Raw genomic sequence first — 17,946 nt, 5'->3', positions numbered from 1 at the left:
TGTTACAAAGCCGAGAGATCTTCAAACTCAGGCCTGCATATGCCAGGAGGTATATAAAGACGTTATAGAGGGTACTCAGCCTCTGAAGTATCAAGAGAATTGATTCTGTATCCTCAACATCCTTATCAATGATCTTCTGACACTGACCTGCCTAGTTTGTCTTTCTAGTTTCCAAATAGTGATATGAAATCATTTGAGGCACTTCACTGTATCATGAATTGTGGATAATATACCTTGAAAAACTGAATTTGAATAGAAAAACAGGAAGCAGTAGGGAATTCTTCTGGGCTTGGGAATATTTACGCTTTGCTAATCTCTTTGCCCAGCATCCTTCTGCCACTTTACAAAAGAAAGATGCCTCTTTTTACTCTCACCCATCCCAAATCTCACTGATGTGCATTGCCTAAGGGATAAGAACATCTGAGATATCAAACAAAGGGACAAAATTACATTTGACAACATTTATTTATTGAATACCTACTGTGTGCCTTTTCCAGTTGTAGGTGATGAGCTACAGCAGTGAACAAAACAGCAGAGTCTCTCCTTACGGGGCTTCTATTCTGGCAGGAAGAGATGGCCAAGAAACAAAAAGGTGTCTGGGCTGCTTCCTTTAATCAAGGCCCTGTAAGTTTCCCATTAAATGGTTTCCTTTTTATGTTTAATAATTTTTAATCAAAACATATTTATTTACATTATTTTGCTCGGTTGTATCCTTGTAATAATTGTAACAGAGAGTTGGTCTACAAAAATGATTTAACACTTGGAATGTCATGGTCATGGGGAATTAAAACAAATTTAAACTACAATTCATCTGTGTTTCTTGACTGCTTAGAAGTAAGATAGGGTAATCAGTAAAAGTATAAAAAATTACACCATGAAAAAATTCTGTGGGGAAAGTAGAATGAATTACAGTAAAAATAACCGAGAACACTATAAATATTCTAATTACTAAATAAGAGCTTGTTCATATTTTTTAATGGATACTTTCTTGCTATGACATTTAAGTTTCATTGGATACATATAAAAGAATAATGTCACAATTTTATTTCAAAATCTCAATATTTATGATTACAAGAAATCACATCCTCTGCAACTATTTGAGCTTATGAAAAATGTTAAGAATCTACTTATATTTGTGCTGGGGCACATAGTTTTCAAAGTCCTTGAGGGGAAGGGGGACAGAAGGACTATGTAAATAAACCCGTGAGGAACAAGCTGTAGGTTATGTTTTTTGGCAAAGGAGCTAGTAGGTGAAACGGCACAATAAACATGTGGTGTTATTGCCTGGTTGTAACTGATATTCCACAGATTTATCCTGAAGCTTTTCCTGGAGGGCCAGGAAAAAGCGTGTTAGATTACTTATAAGAGGAAACTCTCTGCAGCTATAATCCTGAAACGAACACCTCATACTCAGGCAGGAGCATCACAGGGCCCTTGCTTGAACAAAGTTAAGTTTGATAGAACCTTGTTCTGGGAGCAGCATGCTCATTAGGAACAGCTCCCTAAGTTTTGCAACAAGGAAGTCCTGTTACACTTCATGCCTGCAACAAACATTTATTGAGCACCGACTATGTGCCAGGTTTTGTGCTAAGGGCAATGATATAATGGTGAGCAAAAGGACATGACCTGTCCTTGGCTGGGCTCCATGTCAACCTCCTGGGGAGGATCAGGTGAGCTCTGCTGGGGAATAGATAAGGAAGGAGAAGCTTCCAGACAAACAGGACTGCTGGCATATAGCTAGCATGCAGTGAATGTCAGCTGGTAGTAATTACTAAGAAGCAGTGCTGCCACCACTGCTAACTAGTACTGCTAGTGTTAACTTCAACACTAGTTACTGTCACTCTCCAGGTCCTGTATATCTTATTTCCAAAGACACCATTGGAAAGGGCACCAACCTGGAGGCTGTCTTTTTAAATGTGCCAGGTGGCACTGTTTTAAATACTTCATAGACCCTGTCTCATTATTCCTCAAAATAACCTGATATTATGTCCATGTTACAAATGAGGCAACTGAGGCACAGGATGTTAAATCACTTGCTCAAGGGCACACAGCTATGAAAAGATGAAGCCAGAATTCAACCTCAGGCAGTCTGGCTCCCTGATACTGACTCTTCTCTCTTAATCATAATAGAATTAAGAGTTAACCTTTATGGAGCACTTAATCTGGATCAGGCCTTGTGCTAGCCACTTTACATAAATGGTCTAATTTAATTTTCACAATAAAGTAACTCTGGTGTATTATCTCCAATTTATAAGGAAATGGAAACATAAAGCAGTTAAGTAACTTGCCTAACATTGCAAAGCTGCCAAATAGCAAAGCCAGGACGTGGAATCAGGACTCCAGTCCAGATCCCCAGATCATTTTGTAGAGCACAGTAGCAGCTGGTCCCTGTGGGTGCTTCTGTATATCATGGCCTCACTTCAGGGCTTCCTTCCTTCCTAGGGCCTCCCTCCTTCCTAGGGCCTCCTTGGCCACCTCTCATCCCATCACTCACTTACCATCAGAAGTTTACCTATCGCTTACCCACCACCATAAGCCACAGTGTCTTAACATACCATTTAAGTAATTCAAACTGCCTCCCCCTAAAAATCTTTAGTGTCACTGTTACTGAATGGATTGAAAAGTGTCTAAGTTGCTTTAGTGATCAGGGTCAGAGGTGCAGAATCCAAATTGTAATAGCTGGTATCACAAACCTTGGTATGTTTTCACAATATTAGGGTAGGGTCACTATCAAACTACATGGTAAAAACTAAAGCCAATTCTTTCATCTACAAAGGTCATAATTTGAGACAGTTGGTACAAAATGGTGGCTTTTGGCGCTTGTTTTACAAATGAGCATTCACAGTACATGGATGTGCCTCCTGCGCAGCTGTTTCTGGGCTGAGGCGCTGTCCAAGCCATGCACAGCACAGTTCACAGTGGAGACTCTGGCCAGAAAACCTACCAACCACCACTTAAGAGCAAAGACACATGCAAGTGCAGGCATGCAGGTGCACTGCAGGGGCTCCGAGCTCTGAAAGCATCTTTCCCTTCAGCAAAGGATTTGTTTAGTTAATGAACATTTATTGAGGACCTTTTACTCACCTAATATTGTCAACTACTGATTCTATAAAGATGACTAAGATGCAGTTCTTATCTCATAGAAACTCAGAACCTGATATGATAAACAAATCCCTGTACCATCTGTGGAAGGTAGGCATTTACAAGGCTGGGGATAGCACCAAGGAAGCAGTGCCCATCTAGTTCCAGAAGTGAGGGTCCAGGAATACTCCATAAACATGGTGTTATAGATTGAATGTTATGTCTCCTCAAAAGTCATAACCCCCTAGGTGGTGATATTAAGAGGCAAAGCCTTTGGGAGGTGATTAGATCATAAGAGTAGAGCCCTCATGAATGGGATTAGTGCCCTTATAAAAGAGACTCCAGAAATCCCTTAGCCTCTTCTGCCATGTAAGGCCACAGCAAAAAGATGGTCACCTAAGAACCATGAAGTTGGCTATCTCTGGTCACTGAATCTGCCAGCACCTTGATCTTGGACTTCCCAGCTTCTAGAATTGTGAGAAGTAAATTTCTGTTGTTCAAAAGCCACCCTATCTATGGCATTCTAGCAGCCCCAAAAGACTAAGACAGATAGACACTCTAGACCTGGGTCTTGAAGAATAAACAGGCACTCAAAGATGGAGAGAGAGGAGGGCACTTATACATAACAGAGTGTGGAAATGCATGGAGACATTGAGCTGCAAGGTGGATTTGAGCCCTTGTATGGCTGTTGTAGCATGGACTTGTAAGTGTATGTGGCAGGGACAAGGCAAGACAGACAGGCAGTCTATATATCATGATGGGCCCTATGTGCAATGCTAGTGGATTGGATTTTATGCTGAATACCATGAGAAGCCCCTGAAGCGCAGGAAGAGATGTGGTCAGATGAGCATTTTGAAAAATAGCCCCTATTGCAGAAGAGTATTATATAGAATGAGTATGTGGGTGTTGGGCAGGGAGAATGGTGTGGAGGATGCTAGGCCAAATGGGAGGTTATGTTCATAACCCTTAAATACAGTTGCTCAAGAGAGATTTAGGAGATAGAATAAGCCAAACTTAGTTCTGGCCCAAATGTGAAGAGTGAAAGAAAAAAATGAAGCTTAGGCAGATACTCTTCTGGCTTCAAAAGTTTCTGACCTACAAGTTTTAGAATTGTGATGGTAGCATAAAATTTGGAAGAGTAGGTGACAGCTCAATGCAGAATGCTGGGATGGAAAACATTAGTTGTCTCCTAAATCCAATCTTTTCTTGTTTTAGAGCATTAAAGCTGTGGATTTTTAGTTTAGCTAAATAACAATTACATTTTTTAGTTTCTGTGCATCTAGGTTATGGCCATATGGCCATGTGACTAAGTTCTGGCCAACAGAATAAAATGGAAGTGTCATATGATAAGTCTGCTAGTCATCTTTGAAAGACAATTGATACTCACTTCTTACTCTCTTATTCTTTGTTCCTTCCTCCCATCCTGCTACCTGGAATGTGGCTGTTGCTATCTTGTATCATGGGGACCAAAATAAGATCTTGAGATAGCTCAGCATGAGTTGGAAGGAGCCTTGGATCCCTGAGGACTGGGTGGAGCAGAGTGCCATCAGCAGCCCTGCTTCCAGGCCCCACTTACATGAAAAGGCAAAGCTTTTATGTGGTTTAGGCCACTGTTAATTGACTTTCAGTCCCATGTAGCTGAACCCAACCTAATATTTATGATATCATTTATGAGATTTATACTATTTTGAGGACTTCGAAGTATTATCAGCTCAAACAAATGGTTTTGTGTTTATTCAGTAGAAAGTCTTAGACAAGTAAGATTTTATTTCTATAACTCTGGTTTTCATTTTGACCAAATCCTCAGAAAGAGTCTTTCTGGGTTCAGGAGAAGTGAAGGGTATGGTGATTGCATGTTTGGACATTACCTCTCACTTCCTATATAATTTCAGAGAATTACAGTAGGTATGTCTGTCAATCGAGTCTTTTTATACTGTATTTTTGTTGATTTGACATCTTGGACACTTGCTGAGCTCTGAAAGACTGCCTTTCCCAGAGCTAGCTAATTCCTCAAGACAGTTAACAACTCTCCCGAACGTGTGGCTTTTACAGGCAACCAGCCAATCCAGACCCCACACTCCAACCACCTCCTCCACTGGGCTCTTATATCCTGAGTGGTTGTTCCTCTGCCCTCATCCATCCAGAGCCAGACACCGGGTCCCTAGCGACAGCCCCTACATCCCAGAGACCACTGAAAGTATTCAGCCCATCCCACTCAAAACCTGCCCACCATGCCTTGTCTGCTCCTTCCTACAAAAACCACAGTAGAGGCTCCTGCCTGCGTGTTCCTCTCTCTCTTTCTCTCTCTGCCTCCAGTGACCTTGGTGCTTCCCCATGTGGCCCTGCATAGCATGCTGTGCCTCCTGTTTCTAGGGATCTCTGAAAATATAAAAAAACTTCCTTTATGACAGTCTTTGCTGGGTCTGCCTGCCTTGCCATACCTGACTCAAGCAAATCTCAGGTACCCTTCAAAAAGTGTGTTTCCTGACTTTCCTGGCTGAGAACCAGTGTACAATTCTTCAGCAGGACACACCAATAAAATGTTTTGGAAAGGGAAAGATGTAAGGTGGAGAAGACCGATAAAATGATGTTCCTTCATTCATATGCATGGCATTTATTTAAAGTGATGCTCCAGTACTGCTGTTTGTATTTTGGATTTGATACATAAATAGGTATAATAAAGGAGTGTTATTTAATCCTTAGAGTAAGTACATACTCCTCTAGGTGCTTACCATTTCTTTCCTCTGAACATATGTTCTAGTAATTCATGTTTATGTAGCACTTTACTGCATGTGATACTTTTACACAAGGAAATTATATGCTTAATAAGAAATGAAATATCTGCCCCTGGGAGCTTGTAGTTAAGAAAACTATGCTATTTAGAATTAATATAATATACTAGGTGGTTGTGACTAAGGTTGCCTCTCATTAAAAAGGGCGAAATCCTCTTTCTGAGCATCATAATGCAGTGTGTTTGAGTCCTGAGCGAGTCATCACCACTCATGGAACTGGAGACCCGATCCATTGCCTTCCTTCTTGCTCTCAACTGCTGCTGCCAAAGCGCTCATGCACGGAGAACAGCAGTTTGCTAGCTGAAGTTGAGGAATAAATTATTCCTGGGGCCCATTCAGTTCAAGTATATATATAGTTCAAGCAAACCCAGGACATAAAAATCTATATTTACACAACAGATAGATTAAGGATAATAATTCACTTTCCCAAGGATTTGCCACTGCTTGCCCTTTTAAAATGAATTAACCCTGTGTATTTAAAATTTGATTTGATTTTTAAAACATCCCTTCTATGAGCAGCTTGGTGGGGAGGAATCTATTGTATAAATGAAGGTAGTCAGGAGAGAGCGGTCTTATAGACGTGGAATGTGGCAGTATGCTTTTTATTTCCTTGTGACTTTATCTCTATGTTCCGTCAGCTTCTAAGTTGAGACATTCTTTAGACTGTGTTGTGGTATGTGGAGATGGAGGCTTGATTACAAACTATTAAAAGACTAATTGAATATATAAAGTTCTAGCATTCCTTAATGTGATGTGAATGCTAACAGTCTTTGCAGGGATCTTAATAACTCTGCCTTCAGTAGAGTGGTTCATAGCTTTCTGATCACACCATGTCATCGTGTGCATTATCTCATTTGCTCTTCACAACAATCCCATGGGTAGAAGGCAAGGTGATATTTTCATCTCCATTTCACAGATCATAGTCCAGTTACATGAATCAGAAGAGGTGGAGCTGGGACTGGAAGGCAAGCATTCTTCCCTCAGTCTGTGGTATATCCCATTCTCCCAGAGCATTCTAACTGCAGCTGGTTTTAGAGTGAGCCAGTGACCCCTGATTTATTATTTTGACTCCCTGAATTTCATAATTTCATAATCTCTGCAAGAAAACCAGTCTTCCTTACTACTTCATTGGTGTGTCTTGATCAGCTCTGAAATGCAGATTTAGTAATTCTTGGATGTCATTTGTGACTGTAGATATTGATAGTAGAAACTATTTACTCCTGAATCCCTGAGGGAAAATAATATGACTTGTGTTGCTTGTCTGCCAAATAGGAACTAGCTTCTTCAGAATAAGGAGAAATGTTGTCAGATGCATTAATTTACTTGTGCTGATGAATATTTATATAAAATAGGATTTTGAAAACAACTTGGATAATAATCCAAATTTTTAGAGAAATTATATGAATAGTGTCTTTTTTAGTATATACTGTCTTAGGAATGGAAAATTCAGTGCAAGCATTATAAAATAACTCTATTGTAATTAAATGTATCTTCAAAAGAAAGACTTAAGGTCAGATATACTTATTGCCCAATAATGTACAAATTAAGATAGGCAATTTGGGAAGGTCAACTTGGCCCAGAGTGAGACCTCAGGGAAGAACTGCCTTCACATCCTCCACTCCACTGAGAGGGGAATTCTCCTCAGAGTAATGGACAGGTACTAAACGCATGCCAATTTGACTCAAGTACAGATAATAGCAATTACCCACTGGTAGCAAAAACCTTCTGTGATTTTCCTTTTCAGACAGGAAGGGTCCCCCCGGGATGAGCTGAACTGCTGTTGAATGCCTGGCACTAGAAAGAGCTAGTCCTGCATCCTGTCCTACTTGACTGGGTGCCAAGGGAAAAAGTACTTCTTAATGTTGAACACCTGATTCTCAGAAAAAGATGGAATCCCATCACTTCTCTGACCCCATCAGAAATTTTCAAGACCATAATTATAAGCCACGTGTGACCTTCATTCTGATTGAACCTTGTTCAGCCTTATGCATAAAATATCCTTAGGATTTATAGCTAATATCCCTTTGAGTTCTGTTTTTTTCACTTTGGAAACATTCTTGCTTTTTGAGCAATTTGACTTCTTGACCAAATCTACTCTAAATGTAAAATGAGACAGTAAAATAAAACCTATTCTGTAATTAATTAGCATAATGCAGTGGCAATATGATGTGGTAGAAAGGTCATAGGTGTTTAAGTCCTCAATTTACTTATTTTTAACCTTATTTTGTTGGGTAGATTACTTAGATATTTGTGTCACATTTTCCTTGTCTTAGGCAGGAATAAAGATGCCTGATCTGTTGGGTTGTTCTAAGTAGTACATGTGGCAGATATGTATGGTGTTAATGTATACTTGGCACAAAAGAGACACTCAGAAGTGTAAAAGTTTGCAAAAGCTGAAAGTAAGCTTCAGCGTGAGAAGATTCAGCCTTGATCTATCAATGAATTCTAGCTTCCAAACATAAATTCCTAACAGCTCACAAGTAACAAAGCTTTTCTTTGCTGTACATCCAATGGGCCTCAGTCAAACCATGCAGAATGCTCTTCTGTAAGATAAGGTTGTTAAATAGGTTTCATCTAATGTGCTGTCCTGATCCATTGGTTGTGCCTACCTGAGAGCTGTATCAGTGATACTGAGGCTGTGTGTAGACTCAGACAAATAAGTGCAGTCATTGATTAGTCATGCCTGCTGTGGAGTTAGAAGTAGGGAGTGGGAGTATGTGTGCAGGCATTTTCTTTGCCTGGCCCAGGATGCTTGTCCTCATTTCCTTACCCAACACCAGAGAAACAGATACCCTGTTTTACTACTGCTGAACTATATGCAAAATGCCTAGAGGTAACTCTTCATTATTGGAAAGGCAACTTGTTTAAGTGAGAATGTGGAAGTGCAGAGAGCAAGAAACCTATTCTCCCTGTTTCATGACTCCACACTCTGTGCCATGTACCTAGTGGCTGAACCCACAGGGAAATGTTTTCCATTTCCCAGATTGGGCCCTGCCCTTTCATAACTGCATGCTTTGGAACATGTCCTTTCTATGTCTGAGAATGCCATTTTCCATATTTTACCACTTCATAGATTCGACTTACCCTTCAAGATCTAGTTCAAGTGTAGGTTCTTATTGCAAGGATGTCTCATAGTTTCACCCATGATTTTCCTCATGTCCTTGATGCCCAGCTCATAATAGGCCCTCAAGAAATATTGATTGAACAAGGTACATGGATATGAAGAGGGAGGTATTCATGAGTTGGAGGTCAGGAATTTTCCTGAGAAAATAATCCAGGCTCGGGTACTATATTGCTTCCCTCTGGATTTTGTAAAAGCATCTTGTTTGGGCCCTTTCATATTTTAAAGGGGTGCTAGCACTGATAATGGGTTAAGATAAAAAGCAAAGTTAATAACTGAAATAAATGTATTGAATTATGGTGACTGAGTCTTATAGGAACTAAGACTAGCAAGATTTGAGCTTTAAAAAAATTGTGATAAAATTACAACATAAGATTTACCATCTTAGCTATTTTTAAGGATACAGTTCAGTGACACTAAGTATATTCATATTGTTGTACAATCATTACCACTCTCCATCTCCAGAAATCTTTTCATCTTGTAAAAGTGTAACACCATACACGTTAAACAGTAATTCCCTATCTCTCCTCCCTGAGCCCCTGGCAACCACCATTCTACTTTCTGTTTCTATGAATTTGATTATTCTAGATAACTCAAATAAGTGGAATCATACAGCACTTGCTTTTTTTCGTGTTTTGCTTATTTTGCTTAACATATCATCCTCAAGGTTCATCTATATTGTAGCATGCATCAGAATTTCCTTCTCTTTTAAAGTTGAATTATATTCCATTATATGTATATTCCATATTTTATTTATCCATTCATCTGTCCATGGACACTGGGTTGCTTTTACCTCCTGGCTATTGTAGGTAATTCTGCTATGAACATGTGTATACAAATATCTCTTCAAGTCCCTACTTTCAATTCTTATGAGTCTATATCTAGAAGTATATACTTTATTGGTGTCTTTTTAATTTCTTGCAGCAATGCTTTGTGGTTTTCAGTGTACAAGTCTTTCATCTCCTTGATTAAGTTTTATTTTTTATTTTACTTTTTTATTTTATATTACTAAGTATTTTATTTTTTTGATGCTATTGTAAATGGAATTGTTTTATTAATTTCCTTTTCTGGTTGTTCATTAGTGTTTAGAAACACAATTGATCTTTGCATGTTGATTTTGTTTCCTACAGTTTTTTAACTTGTTTGTTAGTTCTGACATTCTCTCTCTCTCTCTCTCTCTCTGTGTGTATGTGTGTACTCTTCAGGGTTTTCTACATGTAAGAACATGTTGTCTGTGAACAGAAATAATTTTACTTTTTCCTTTCCTATTTTGATGTCTTTTCTTGTTCTTGCCTAGTTGCTCTAGCTAGGACTTCTAGTACTATGTTGAACAGAAGTGGAAAAAGCAGGCATCCTTGTTTTGTTTCTCATCTTAGAGAAAAAGCTTCAGTGTTTCACCATTAAGTATGATGTTAGCTTTGGGTATTTCACATATGGCCTTCATTATGTTGAGGTAGTTTCTATTTTTTGTATGTTAGGTGTTTTTATCATGAAAGTGTTGGGTTTTGTCAGATGTGTTTTCTGTATCAACCAAGATGATTGTGTGTTTTTTCCCCTTCAGTCTGTTAATGTTATGTATTACATTGATTGATTTGTGTATATGGAATCATCCTTGCATTACAAAAAGAGAATCCCACTTAGTCATGGTATATAATCCTTTTAATGTGCTGTTGAATTCTGTTTGCTATTATTTTTTTGAGGATTTTTGCCCTATTCATCATATTGGGCTATAGTTTTCTTACAGTGTTTTTGTTTGGCTTTGTTATCAAGGTAATGCTGGCCTAGAATGAGTGTGGATGTGTTCTTTCCTCTTCAGTTTGTTTGGAAGAGTTTGAGGAGTATTGGTGTCCATTTTTCTTTAAATGTTTGGTAGAATTTCCCAGTGAAGCCATCTGGTACTGGATTTGTCTTTGTGGGGAGTTTATTACTATTATTATTATTATTATTAATTATTCAGTCTCCTTAGTAATGATAGATCCATTCAGATTTTTCTATTTCTTCATGTATCAGTCTTGATAAGTTTAGTGTTTCTAGGAATTTAATCATTTCATCTAGGTTATCTAACTTGTTAGCATACACAATTATTCCTAGTATCTTTTATAATCCTTTTTACTTCTGTAAAATCAGTTTTAGTGTTCCCCTTTTCATTTCTGATTTTAGTTATTTGAGTCTTATTTTTTTCTTAGTCAATGTAGCTAAAGGTTTGCCAATTTTGTTGAATTTTCAAAAAATGAACTCTATTTCATTGATTTTTCTCTGTTGTTCTTCTATTCTTTATTTTGTTTATCTCTGCTCTAATCTTTGTTGTTTTCTTTATTCTAGCTTTAGATTTAATTTGTTCTTTTTCTAGTTCATTCTGGTATAAACTTAAGTCATTTATTTGATATCTTTTTTTTAAATTTAAGTGTTTTGAACATGTTTAAACAGAACTATCTACATGTAGTATTCTGATAACTTTGCTGGAACAAGCAATTGGCAGCATTTCAATCCAGGTGAGGTATCCTCATTAAACACTTGCCTGCTGCTTGTATTTCAGTTTCAGAGTTCCATGCAATTTTTGTGTCTGAGACTTTGGAGGGACTTTTCCTGTTTATATAATCCCTTCAAGTTTACACTAACCAGTTTTGTACCTCAGTAATTTTGTCTTATTGTGACTATGTTTATATCCAATGATGGACTCATTTAGTTTGAAACAGTCCTTAGAGCAATGCATCTACTTTGTTTTTAAAATATTTAATATAAAGTGCTACCTTAACTTCATTAAGGATAGATCAACTGCAGTAGTATTCAAACAAGAGTAAAGATAGTAGTAACTCTTCAGGGAATAGGTGGCTTACAATTTTATTGCCCTCCCGATTTGTAGCTTGGAGGAGAAATGTGTTTGGCTTGTGTCCACCTGCTTGAAATGGAAAAGCAAACTTATCACATCAAGGGCTAGGAATGCTCCTTTATGGCTATAATATGGCTGAGAGGGATATGTAGATTAGTATGTTTTCTGCTGCATATAACAGAAAGGCAGATTCAAAATGATTTTAATAATAGAGAAATGTACTATCTCCCATCACTGGATCACCTCACAATCATAAAATGGCTGCCAACAGCCACAGAGGTGATATGCTTCCTTATTCATAGCATAGAAGAGGAGGAGAAGGAGAAGGAGGAAGAGATACCTTCTTCTTTCCTATTATAAAACACAGAATTAAAGCCCTACCCACAGTCCTGTACTATCCATCATGGTAATAATGGCCATATGTGGCTAGTAAGCATTTGAAATATGGCTATTCCAAATTGATGAGTGCTATAAGTATAAAAAACACACTAAATTCTGAAGACTTAGTATGAAATGAAGGACTATAAGATATCTCATTAATAATTTTCATATTGATTATATGTTCAAATGATAATATTTTGGATAGATGGATTGCATAAAGATATTTAAAAAATTCATCCATTTCTTTTTACTTTTTAAAATGTGGCTACTAGAAATTTTTAAATTACATTTGTGGCTTGCATTGTATTTCTATTGGGTAGTGCCACTCTAGTTTTATGAGACCAACTTCAGACATAACCTGGACAGGAATGCCATATGCTGAGTAGCTGACACGGGTCATCTGGGAGTGAGTGGCGACTGGGGGTGTTAATCACAATGTCCCCTACAGAGAGCATGAGAGGAAAACTGGGCATCTCCATGCTCATCCTGCTCTGGAAGAGACAAAAAATGACTTTTCAGTAAATTTAATCTGTTCTGAGATTTGAAGCAAAGCAAACTCTCCCAGACCCACTCTTCTTTTCCTCCTTACAGGCCTGCTCTCCAGTCCCTCTGGGCCACTCCTTACCTGGTCATGGAATGGACAAGATAGATTCAAGAGTGACTGAGAGGAGGCGTGGCAGCAGGCGGCTTGCTGCCCAGATAGCTAAAGTTCTATCACAAAGTGAAAAGACATATCAGAAATGCCATGTCCAAACTGCTTTGCATTAAACTTGTTATTTCCCCCTTCATATGACAGATCATTCCAACAGATACTGCTTTTCTGTTTATTTGGCTGGCTTGAAAAAGAGCATAGAAGGAATTGGTAAATGGGGAAGGGTGGCTGGTGGATTCTTTTCTGGAGCTCCTGTCTGGGTGAGAAAAAGCTGGGAGGCATGGTGCGCATTCATTTCCAGGGCAGTCCCTGAGTTCTGATTCCTTACGGTGCTATTTTAATTTTTTATATTTCTTTTCTACTCACTTTGCTTATATGTATGACCATTCTTTACTGTGGGGCTTTTCCCGGTGCTCTGTGGCTCCCTCTCCATATAAACCTAGTGTGTGTTACTCATCATCATGTGGTCTCTTCCAGTTTTTTCAAAGTGTCATCCAGACCACCTGCTTCAGAAGAATCAGAGGAACATATTTAAAAGCAGCTCCCTGGCTCCTCCTCAAAGCTGCTGGATCAGGCTCCCGGGGTGAGGCCTGGGAATCTACATGTTTAACACATTCTCCAGGCGAATCCCCTTCTTCCAAAGTTCAAGAGCTTCAGAGACTCCTATAGAGTGATAGGGTTCAGGCGTATGGGGAGAAGGGTTGTTTTTCACGGTGGATCCTTCTGAGGGTTAAGTGCTTAGTAAGGGAAATGGGCATCTCTTTATTTCTGTAAGGAAAACAGGGCCAGTCCGAGGGGCGATGGCAGTGCCCACCACGCCCAGTGGTGTGGCAGGGAAAGTGTCCTCTCGGAGGCACAGTGGCTGGGAAGTGGCTCCTCTTTCCAGTGGCTCCAGGGCTCTCACATCCTGGAGGACCCTGTTTGGGTTTGTTTCTGAGCAAATGTGACACTCATTGGGTACTTCCAGAGATAACTGTGGAGATGGGGGTGGATATGAAGTCCCTCGGTAGGGCAGATGAGGCTTTAACAATGTTACGGGGCTTGGTATAAATGTCAACTTGCAGTTAAACTGATTAAGGCTTGAGGATGGTTAAGTTACCATCACCAAATATTTGCAAAATTGCAGGAAAACCTCACCCATAATGCATCTCTTGCAGTGCTTCTGTGGCTTCAATCTGCATGTCTGCAGCCACATCTGCCTGGTAGATATAGATAGAGACATTCTTGCCTGTTGTCCTAGCTCTCTCCCAATCCAATCTCTGGGTCCCTCTCTGTCCAGAAGGGTGTGTGTGTGTGTGTGTGTGTGTGTGTGTGTGTGTGAATGGCAGGTGCTGGGGAATAGGGAGCGCCATGAGGTCTGGAACTCTAGCTGGCCCCAAACGGGTCATCTCCCATTGAAGAAACAGTTCTCTCTAAACTAGATGATCAGCTGGCTCTGGATACATATATTTTGGCCTTTGACAACATGAATGGTTAGATATATTCCTGCTATGCTCTATTGATCTTACCTGTTAATAACTCTTTTTATTATAGTAAAATTCAATTGCCAGAGAACACCTTGATATAAAATGCAGGAACAGCCTCAGTTTGGCCATTTAAGGCAATTTGGGGTCACCATTATGTATAGGCTGTGTGTGATGGAGGGTATGGGACTTGTTCTGTGACAGGAATATCTAAGTTATTATTTTTCCCACAGAGTATGTTTATTTCTCTTTGACAGTATTTGAGGCTATGGAGTCTCTTTCTGTCTGAAGAAAGAAAACAATATCCAATAAAACCTTATGATATTAGACTGGGTACAATTAAATGTACTGACCTTCTTTTAGACTAGTACACCCATCTCAATAACTGAAGGAACTGAGAATGTTTAACATCCTGAGGACATACTAAGCTGAATTTAAGTGAAAGATGAGCCCTGGTTCTTTCATTCTTGCTTTAAAAATAAACTATATAATTAAATGGCTGTAGATACTTCTTTTGTGGGAAGGAAAACAGCAGTCAGATTCTTTGCAATCATGGCAATAGGGCAGTAGGTTTCCCAACCCTTTGGCAAAATAGAGAATCAATACCAATCAGAAAAAAATGCTAGCAAAAGGGAAAATCTCATGGGAGTCGCAGGCACTAAAAGATTTAAAATGTGAATAAAACATCACAGGTCAGCATTAAAATTGACAACACATTTCTCTGCTAAGGCAAAGCATCCGGTCACTAACTAGAGGTGCAAAATGGCCCTAAACACACAGAGGGGCTGGAGGGAAAGCCCCAGACCAGCCACCTCATTTCCCCTTTACTTCTTCACACAGAAGGGATTCTCCTTTTACGGGGAGCTGGTCACTCCCAAAACAACACTGGGGGGTCAGACATTTTACTTTTTTCAAAGGTAGAAATCTCTGGAGATATAAATCTTGTCCAGGCATAATTTCTAGGATTACTATATTTGAAATCTGAGAACAAAGAGACCAAACTTGCTTTAAAAAATGGGAGGATAATTACCTGCTGGTTAATTTTGTGAATGAATAAGATGCTTAAGAATGCTGCCTGGGGAAATGATGAAGCCGACAGAGGTCCACTATAGACAGGCTGAATTCTGACCAAAGGGAAACTAAAACCACGTCCAACTGGAAGGGTGTTATGGCCTCCGTGGAGAGCAGCTCTCAGTGGCTGATGGTTATGCAGGAGCATCAGTTCTCACCAAAGGGCCTCTCGCCATGGGAATTTCCATATTTCAAAGCTGCCCCTTAAAATACAAAACAAAACAAAACAGACAATATTTTGTCATCCAGCTGGTATCGAGGGAATGCATTTGGAAAATAGAAATCCATTTTATTATTTTTTTGCCAAACTGTGGTGCACAGGTCTGCGTCCTCACCACTTGAATGAATGTAATCCATCTCCAATCAGAGGCAGCGTATCTGAGGTGGCCCAGGTGACCTGACCTCACATCCCTTAAAGCCACTGGTCAGCCTGCACCTGTGCCTAATGGTCTCAGTGCCTCAGCAAATCTTGCCGTGATAATTTAAATGTCTGTTTTAATGACTAGACTCTATACTGGAAACCTGCACATGGAGCTGGTCACTCCCAAAACAACACTGGGGGGTCAGACATTTCACTTTTTTCAAAGGTAGAAATCTCTGGAGACATAAATCTTGTCCTACTAGGATTACTATATTTGAAATTTGAGCACTTAAATTTAGAAGTTAGAATACTTTACAAGTGGTTTGCATAATGAACTTTATGTCCTTGTGTGAAAATGAACTACAGGGTTTATCACAGGGACATAGTAACAACACCTAGTTTCCTGTTCCTGTTCCTCAACTGGCCATCTGGCTTTTCTTAATATTTTGAAGCTCAGGTAATGATGGCTAATACTTATTAAGCACATACAAATGTGCTAGGCACTATACTAAACCCTTCATTTACAGGGGTTTTTGCATTTAATTTTCATAGCATCCCTATGAAATAGAAGATGTTATTCCAGCCACTTTAGAGCTGTAGAAACAAGTATTTAAATACTTGAACTTAGCCAAGGCCACCCAGCTCTACCACCAAAATTGAGCTGACGCAGTTGGATGCCAGTACAGGCTGCTTCCCTCAGAATTCGGGTAACGTGGACTGTGTTGATACACACATGCATCTCACATGATTACTCAGCTCATACCTCTGCCCTGAACTGCCAGTATTTTCAGTCCTGATGAATTTCTTCCAGTTTTCTTCCTTTTAGTTTTGCCTCAACCACTCATGTCCCGTTTCCAGAATTATTTGTCTTACATGATATGCAGTTATCTAGAAACACTTGTTTCCTCAGAGTTAAATGAAACTCCTATCACTGTTTGATTTATCATGCTTGCTGTTCCAGATTGCAGTAATATAGTTTTTACTTCAATTTCAAGGCAGCCTGCCGAGGAAATAACTCAGTATCTGTTATTTACATACTGATATATGAGATCCACAAGTTCTAACAGTGGCATCTGATAATGCAGAACCTGTGCTGCCCCATTCCTTATTTTCCCTGAAATGGTGACTCAAACCACTATTGCCCAGTTCAATACTATCTTTGAGCAATATGATAAGTCTAGGAAGATTGAACACACAGGGTTTCTTTCCTTCTTTTTAAATTTTTTATGGCTATTCTTCCTTTAGTACCACTGGTCTCCAGTAAGGAACATTCTATTCAAGAAACATAAGAAGAACTTAGTGGTGCAAAATATATTTGTGAACAATGAAATAAAAGTATTAATGTTTAGTATTCATTATAGCATTATTTATAAGTTAAAAATAATAAAGGATTGGTTAAATCCTTTGGTTAAACTGAAAAGTCATGTTTAAGGTTTGAGAGAAATGTTTATGATAGATTATTCAATGACAAAAGTGAGTGATCAAGTAGTATGAGTTATTCTTTAATCCAAGAATTACTTAAATATATATTTTTTCTTTTCCAAAAATATTTTTATTTTTGCTCTCATCTTTATTATTGGTTTATAATTTTTATGTTTTTGTGGACAGACAATGTAGTCTCTATGACATTGGTTCTTTGGAATTTGTTGAAATTTTCTTCTGATTTTATACTGGTATATAAAATAAACTAAAGGGACAGCCAAATTTTAAACTGGTATATTGGCTGGATTTTCATTTCACCTGAAAGCTCAAAATTAATTCCTATACAAAATATTGGGCTTGGCATCCCAATCTTTCTCAGATATCTCCCAAGCCAAACTATATGGTATTAATATTTATACTAGCTACTTGTCTGGGTTTTGGAATGTAAAGGACATATCTTTGGCCGGTTCTAGTATGCAATCTAATGTCAGAGTTTATGTGATTAACCATTTCCCTCTCTGGGTTTAACATTTTATAATTTTAATACTAATCAACAAATGATCTACTGGTTGACCTTGACCAGGAATCAGGATTTCTCAGCTTCAACATTACTGACATTTTGAGCCAGATAATTTTTGTGTTTGGGTGGATGGGGGTGCTGTCCCTGTGCCTGTAGAATGTTTGGCAGCATCCTTGGCCTCTGCCTCCTAGATGTCAGTAGCAAAGCCCCTCTCCCCAGTTGTGACAATTAAAAATTTCTCCAGACATTGCC

The 17,946-nt window shown here is 38.9% G+C and overlaps 1 long non-coding RNA gene across 1 annotated transcript in view; it reads left to right on the top strand.

Annotated features, from left to right (window-relative positions):
- Nucleotides 1-488: 488 nt before the first annotated feature.
- LOC130684387 (uncharacterized) overlaps nucleotides 489-17,946 on the top strand; it is a 39,400-nt gene continuing 21,942 nt past the window's right edge. Inside the window, exons 1-2 of the long non-coding RNA XR_008998639.1 lie at nucleotides 489-624; nucleotides 6,790-6,863. This is a non-coding gene — a long non-coding RNA (uncharacterized LOC130684387). The remainder of the gene's footprint in view (nucleotides 625-6,789; nucleotides 6,864-17,946) is intronic.

Source organism: Manis pentadactyla, chromosome 7 (genome assembly GCF_030020395.1).
Source record: "Manis pentadactyla isolate mManPen7 chromosome 7, mManPen7.hap1, whole genome shotgun sequence".
Classification (NCBI taxonomy): domain Eukaryota; kingdom Metazoa; phylum Chordata; class Mammalia; order Pholidota; family Manidae; genus Manis; species Manis pentadactyla.
Note: the sequence above shows the minus strand (reverse complement) of the source record. Positions and strands in the feature narration are given on the sequence as shown.